Here is an 8,773-nt window from a genome sequence, read left to right as displayed (position 1 = left end):
TCAAATCACAATCTTTGAGCTACTCAAAATCTTGCCTACCCATAGGCAGATTCTTAACAAAGCCCTTACTAAGGAAAACGTTCCTCAAGATCTTGATCTTGAGCAATTTCAATCTATGGTAGGTCATTTGACCACTCCTTACTATATGTCCTTCTCTGAGGAGGATGAGAATTCATTAAGTCACCCACACAATCAACCTCTACACATTGAGGTCATGATACATTAGACACATGTCTAACTAGTACTTATCGATAATGGAGTTGAGTTGAACATTGTCTCTATTGCTCTGCTTAGACAATTAGACTATTCTGAGGAGTCTATTGATGCTCGTTGCAAGATCACTATCAAAGCATATGAAAAAGTTGAGAAAAGGTCTTTAGGTCTTGTGGTGGTACCTATCCATGTTGGTCTTGTAGAAAGGGATGTCACTTGTCAAGTCCTTGGCATCCCCTTAGCTTACAATATTATGCTAGAAAGGCTATCGATACATCAAATGCGTGATGTGCCATCCAAATACCATCAAAGCATAAAATTCCCATTTCATGGCTTTGAAGTCACTATCCTTGCAAGTACTAGCTATACCTAAAATATTTTGAAATCTATTGAGAATTTTGTACCCACTAACAAGGAATCTACTGATTATCATGATAACAAGTTGAAGCAAATTGAGCAATCGCTCAAGCTAAAAGAAGCTAGCATGGGTGAATACCACATAGAACCAATGTTTTCATTGACATCTCTTCCTGAGTCTCCCCATCATTATGGGAGACCATCTGAAGTAAGAAGCCATTTATGTTGACATCTCAAACCAAGTATAATGGTATTCTTGTCAAAGCTATAGTCCCCTTAGAGGACAAAAGTGAAAATAGAGCCATTGTTAGATGGCTTTACAAAAAGGAGACTCTAGTTGACCTCATAGAATAGGCTCATGAGATCACTCCTGTGAAATATGGCCTTGGTCTTAGACTCATGAAATGCTTTGGCTAAAGGGAAATGATCTTATTGGATGCAACAACAATGGTCTTATCAATCCTATTAAAGCAATATCTCAAAGAAATAGAGATACATATGGTCTAGGCTTTAAGAAGGTTCCCTTCCATTTAGGGATTAACAAATTCATACCTAAACCTAAGAGTTCATCCGAAAATGAGTTACAAGCTAAGTCTGATGTTCAAGAAGATAATTTTGATGATGAGGATCCTTACCCTTATCCTATTCCTCATGATCTTGCTAAATTCTTTGCTGAACTTGATGACTTTGTGCCACATGTCGACACTATGGATGGTACTAGTGATTCTTCTGAGGACAATATAGATTCACACCATGCCCATTTAGAACAAGGAGAGTCTAGTCAGTTATTACACATTGAGTACCTGTGCAAAATTCTAGATGATGAAGGAGAGTATGTCCCTATCAATGTCGAGGAATTCTATGGTTTTTCACAATGTAGCACTAATTTTAAGGAATATGAATTTGACTCCCTTTCAAAAGAAACTACAGATAAAGACATCAATCGAGTTCATGTCTATGAAAACTAACCTAGGGTTGGGTCAAATAGGTCTAATCCAACTAGTATCCTCAAGTCTTTAGTTGATGATGTTAGTACTCAAAGGCATTCAAACACACTTGTGGATGACACCGCTCTAGGTCTTGAATTGCTAGTACAAGCATTTAATGATTCTACTATGAATGCAATCAAATCCACCACTACTCTTTCACTCACATATCCCAAGCTTATAGACTATAATTATAATACATCTAGTGAAGTCCCCACATTCAAAAATGACTATGATCTTACTTGTTACTTAAACACTATCGAACTAGTAATGTCTTCGACTAGTGAACAAAGCATCAACAGGACTGAAACTAACATCAATTATCTCAGTCATACAATCAAAAAGAAAGAAAAAATAGAAGATTTGATGGTGATAATCACATTGTGGCAGTGTCAAAACCTAAAAATGTAAAAATAGAAGATGTATCCAAGGGTGAAAACCTCTCTGAGGTGCCTGTAAATGAGATATTTGATACACTTCCTAGTCATTTTCAAGAAAGATCATCAGTGTTGATAGAGACAACATAGCCAATCAACTTGGGCACAAAAGAACATCCTTACATGATACATCTAGCACAATCACTATCTCCAAAAGCAAAAGAAGAATTCATTGCCTTCTTCTGAGAGAAGAAGATAAACTTTGGATGGACATATTCTGACATGCCAGGACTAGATCCTGATCTCATTATGAATCATTTGTCCATCACCCTAGGTGTTAAAATAGTTTTAAAAAAACTTTGGAAAATGCATCCTCATGTTGTACTACTTGTCAAAACTAAATTGGAGAAGCTTCTGAAGGCTAATTTCATCCATTTCATTGATTATGCTAAATGGCTATCCAACATTATTCTTGTCTCCAAGCACAAAAAATCTATTAGAGTTTGTACAAACTTCTAAGATCTGAACTTAGCATGTAAGGATAAATTTTCCACTTCCTAACATTGATATGATAGTGGATACGATGGCAGGATATGAGATGTACTCGCTCGTGGATGGATTTTTTGGTTATAATTAGATCAAAATTACATCATAAGATCAGGAAAAGATTGCTTTTACATGTGCATGGGGAACCTTTTGTTGGAATGTAATTCCATTTGGCTTGAAAAATGTTGGTGCTACATATCAGAGAGCAATCACTACAATTTTTCATGACATGATGCATAAGACCATGGAAGACTCCGTGGATGATACCTTGGTCAATATCATAAAGTGCAATACTCACCTTCAAGATTTGAGACCTATTCTAGATCACATGGAAAAATTTAGTTGAGGGCTTAATCCCAAGAAATGTGCATTTGGCATAACATCAGGAAAACTACTAGGATACATTGTGTCTACAACAAGAATTGAGGTTGATCCAAGGAAAGTTCAAGCAATCATGGATATGCCTCCACCCTATAATATCAACTAGATGAGAGGCTTATAGGGATGACTTCAATCTATTCATAGATTCATCTCACAGCTGGTGGATAGACCACAACCTTTCACCAAAACTCTACATAAAGGTGTGAAATATAACTAGAATCAAGATTATGAGCAAAGCTTGACACAGATAAAACAATATCTTGCTAATCCACCAATCTTAATGCCTCTTATTTATGGGAAGCCATTGATTTTTTACATCTCTACCATAGAAACTTCTTTGGGTATCCTACTTGCTCAAGAAGATAGTGATAACAAGGAAAGGGATATTTACTGTTTGAGTCATATATTGATCTCTTATGAGATGAATTACAATATCATTGAGAAAGGTTGCTTGGCAGTTGTATTTGCTTCTCAAAAGTTGAGGTACTCCATGCTTTCTCACACTACATGATTGGTGGCTAAATTTGATCCACTAAAGTAGTTACTTAGTAAGGAAACTCTAACAAGGAGATTAGCTAAATGGGTCATGATACTAAGAAAATTTGACATTTAATATGTTGAATGAAAAGCTACCAAGGGACAAGCAATCATTGATCAACTAGTAGATGCAACTATGCAGAGTCTTCTCCTGATGAACATTGATTTTCTTGATGAAACAATTCTAACACTCACACACCAAACATGGGTGATGTTCTTTGATAGTTCCTTCACACAACACGGATACAAATGTTGGGTTACTCTTCATAACGCCATAGAGGTATTCACTCCCTAAGACATATTTGATTTTGTTTGCTTGTACAAATGACATTGCAGAATATGAGGCTTTGATTAATGGCATGAAGATTGCAGCTGAATGGAGAGTGAATCAGTTGAACATCTTTGGGGACTCTCAACTCATAATCAACTAGGTTAATGATATGTATCAAACAAAGGATGAGAAATTAATCCCTTACAAATGCATGGTTGATGATATGAAGAAATAATTTTCTCATATCACTTTTCAACAAATTCCTTGAGCAAACAACAAAGTAGCTGATGCCATCGCTACTCTCACTTCTTTGCTACAAATGCTAGAGAATGATATTTGACACGAGTTCCTAGTGGAAATGTTACTCTACCTTGCCTATGATACCTCTAAATCTAGGATGATTCTATCATGGGACAAGACTCATCTCACTACCACCACATCTACTCATATCTATGTGATCAAACTATTCTAGATGGTCTAACCTAGAATGAAAAAATCACCTTATCCATTATGCTTCATGGTATGTCATTATTGCTAGCAACTTGTTTAAGAGAGGTCTTGACAGAACACTCCTTAGGTGTCTAGAATCTAAAGAGTCTAAATGCATATTAATTGATGTTCATGAGGGTATTTGTAGGTCTCACTCAAATGGCTTGACACTAGCTTGTAAACTTATTAGAGTTGGTTACTACTGGCCAAATATGGAGCAAGAGGCAATCAAGTATGTCAAATCTTATAAATAGTTCCAGCTCCATGGAATTTGATTCATGCTCTAGCTAGGGAGTTGATTCCATTTACCACATTGTGGCCTTTGATCTTGTGGGTCAAATTCACCCATCTTCTTCTAATGGACATAATTTCATTATTATGGCTATAGGCTACTTCATGAAGTTGGTAGAGGTAGTACCTCTCACAATAGCAAATGGAAAAATTGTAGCTCTGTTATCACAAACTACATCATATACAAGTATGGTGTACCATCCTCCATTAATACTGACAATAAAGGATAGTTTAGAAACAAAAACCTCAAGGAGTTATGCAAAAAGTTTAGAATTACACAACATTGGTCTTCTATTTATTACACCCAGGGTAATGGCCAAGCAGAGGCATCCAACAAGGCAATCCTCAAGATATTGCATCACATAGTTAGTAAGTTTTGAAGGGACTAGCACCTTCAAATTAATCCAGCTTTATGGGCATAAAAAACATGTATTAGAACTTTTATGGGTACAATGCCCCTTGCTTTGGTCTATGGAGTAGATGTTGTGCTTCTAATTGAGGTTGATATTCCTACTCTAAGAATCTCCATGAAGGGCCTCATCACTAATGATGAATACAGAGTATCTCAACTTCAAGAGCTAGTGTTGTTAGATGAATGTTAGCAAGTGGCATGCAATCATCTTCGAGCTTATTAGTAGTGCATGTCTAGAAGTTACAATAAGAAAGTTAAGCAACATAACTTCCAATTGGGTGATCTCATCCTTAGATAAAACCCTAAGAATCAACAACAATGGGTCCAAAAAGGGAAGTTTGAACTAGACTGGCTTGGTCCTTATATAGTCACTATAGTGTTTGGATATGGTGCTTACCAGCTTTCTACAACTGAGGGAGAGGTGCTCAAAGAGCCCATTAACACTCTCCACTTGAAGCAGTTTTGCAGCTGCTCTGATCTCAAAAGCTCTCTGTATATACTTAAATGTCCTAGACAAATCTAAAAATTGCAAAAAGTCCTAAAAAAATCATTATCCTAGTGAAAACCTAGCAATGGGTACCTTGCTAATACCAAAAAATAACAAAAAATAATAATAATAAAATAAATTTAAAAAATGAAAAAAAAAAAAAAAAAAGTGCCATTGGTGAAAACCTAGAAACATGCATCATGGTAGCAAAAAAAAAATAGAATCTCTACCAAGAAGGTGAAAATATAGTAAAAAAGCACCTCTTGTTCAACTACCATATCTTGCAACACATCTTCTAGCTTCCTGTACAGTTGCTTCCCCACTTTAGTTTGTTTATTTTGCTCATGTATCCATGGATTGAATCTTGTTAGAACTTGGGGGCACCACCCTATAGTGTCATAGGGTCTCTCTTGTCACAGTCACCAGTGGTTCTCACGGCATCTGCCTACTATCATTTGTGTCACTTTTTGAGATTCCTCTCATGGAGTCTCTCTTGTGATAGTCATCGATGGTCCTCACTGTGTTTGCCTACTTTCGTTCATGTCACTTTTGGAGATTCCTTTATGGAGTCTCCCTTGTGATAATAACTAGATCATTCGTGCCACTTCTGAGATTCCCCTTTATAGAAGATCTCTCTTGCATTAGTCACTAGTCAATCTAACTGTGTTTTTCTACTATCACTTAGTTCCAACTATGGTTCTTCTTCATGAAGATTTCTCTTTGATTTTAGTCACTAGTCATCTTGACTATGTCTATTTATCATTGTCACCCTACTGAATAGATTTCTTTCATCCATGTTTTGGACATTAACACTTGACATCAATCCTATAACACAAAAATACTAAACTCAACATGATATACTTGTTTGGATATGATGAGCTTTTTCTTTGGTTAATTCACTTTTTCATGTCTCCTCAAGCAACTTGATGATGTCATTTCTTACTACAAAAGCAATAATTGGGGACATGATCTTTTCTTTACTTTCTATTTGTGGTTTAGTTATAATAATCTAAAGCATTCATATATGAGGGTTGTCCATTATAAGAGCCTCCATCTTGTATTAGATGGCCATGTGTACCTTAACTCCTTTTATATGAATACATCAATAAGGTTGGTTCTTCTCCTTGCTTGTTGGAGTGAACTCTTCATGCTATAGTAAATACTAATATTCATCCTACTAAGTGAATATATGGGTCACTGCAAGTATATCTAGCACACTCCTATCTTAGGTTAGGAATGCAAGGGTCATTATGGATAGAATACTTACTAATTATTTAGCATAAGAAGGATCTCTTGTGTGTCTAGTGTGTCTGCATGCAAGAAACATTCTGGTCATCCTAGCATTTATGCTTTGATGCTTATGTTAACTTGCTACATTAAAAGGGACAAATGTTTTGGTCATTCTAGTTTCTTGAGCCTCAAATACTTACATTTAATCTTGACAAAACTAGAACAAATGTCTTATTCATATTCCCATGATTGCAATGTTAGTGGGAATTGTATGATGTCTAGGATTTGCTACATGCTCAATGATGAAAATTGAAGAAGCCTAGTAACTAGACCTAGGGTTGCATCTAGCATAGGGCTACATTGCATAAATGCATGGTTTGATGGTTAATTCACTTACATCTTTTGATGAGGGATTGTTGGTCTCTTCAAAGTATCAGGTTTCTTTGTGGCTACACAAGCATTCGGTTCTTTGGTTTATCCTCTTGCTCTCCAATGGAATATCTATCACCGTTAACAAAAATATGGAACACTACATGTGATGTCAGTTCAATTACATTTTCATTTCATACATACTTTCATAATTAATCTCATCTACACTACATTCATACATCAAATCAAATTTGTATTCATATATCACATCTAAATCTCATAATCATCACATAAAATATCTCATGTACATCAAGTTAATAGACAAACAATGACAATGATACTCAACTCAAAATCTCATATATTTATATCAGTATCAAAAAAATACATCAGTACCAAAAATGAATGCTACTTGAGTGCTATCAATAAAAAATGATACAAAATGGTGTTGGCACACCAATCAATACATAGCCAGATCAAAAACTCAAAGAAAATCAGTCTAACTCTCCCCTGCACCCTCACCTCCTGGAGGAGGAGGAGGAGGCATATCTAGCCTAGTAGGTGGTTGCGCACCTCCTAACTCCTAAGCATACTATGAGAATCAGGGCACCTATTGAGCCTCATCTAGTACAACTATAAAGTAGGCTACAAAATATTAGGCTACTTGTGCTACCTATAATCAGACCTCATCCCATAGTTGCTCTACCCTCCTCTTAGCTATATTTAGCTACTCTCATAGCCTATGAATCTCACAATCCCACTCAGTTATACAGGTGCCTCACATAGCTATCTAGATTTGCAGCTCTCCTAACTTTTGAGAGGCCTATCATATCTTCTCTCTAGCTCTCCTCAAGGAATCCTAAGACCCGGCAGTTGGTTGCTCCTGTTGGGACTGAAAGTTGCATGGTCAATTTTCAGTCACATATTGAAAATTTTGAAGAATCAATGCCCTAAAGTGCTTTTTATGCATATCTAGCCAATTGTTAGTTTGAGGCCTAGATGGTGTTTTAGTGTCTTAACACCTTTCATTTGACACATGCATGTGATCCACAATATTATTTTGCCATCTTGAATCATTCGGTGAAGTCCCATTTTGAGCTAGTGTCAAAACTCGTAGTTATGCCCAAGTGTCAAATAGTGACAGGAGGCTTAGTTTGTCTTTGAATATCTTTTAACCAAAAAAAATTCATGAACCACTGCTTTGGGAGTGTTTAGTGCCCATACCAAAGAACCTATATTACAAGTTTCAAGTCATTTTGAATCTGTTTTGAACCCCTCAAAGTTGGTCATTTATTGTTTCGTGCATTTGTGTAGTTATTCAAAATTCTGGGAAGCCCTGTTTCACCAATGATATCTTTGAACCAATTGACCCAAATGAAGAAATTATTTTTGCACTATGTTCTAAGGGTTAGACACTTCATATGTTAAAATTTTGAGATCATGAAAAATCTGTTTGATCAATTTGCTAACATGATTAAAAACCTAGTTTGTAAGGTACCTCTTCACACGTACTTTTTAAATATGATTTTTTTTCTCTATTAAACCATTATAGGAGTTTGAAATGGATATGAAGTAATGCTTATATTGTGAATGTATTAATAAAATAGAGAGTAGTTGATACATCCTTGCTTAATAGTTAGCGATTCAAAGAATTACTACATCATTTTAACTGTTAAAATAGTAAAATTTCACTAACGATGATATGAAGCATTTATACCTAATGATAAGAGTGTTGATTTGATACCTTGATGATTAAGTTATATGCTTCAGATAGTTCAGTATTCTTTAATTTCTGTTTTTATGATGATTAGGTGTATGCATGCCTAGCGA

This window comes from Cupressus sempervirens, chromosome 2, assembly GCF_028749045.1.
Source record: "Cupressus sempervirens isolate cs-2001-9-10 chromosome 2, ASM2874904v1, whole genome shotgun sequence".
Classification (NCBI taxonomy): Eukaryota; Viridiplantae; Streptophyta; class Pinopsida; order Cupressales; family Cupressaceae; genus Cupressus; species Cupressus sempervirens.
Note: the sequence above shows the minus strand (reverse complement) of the source record.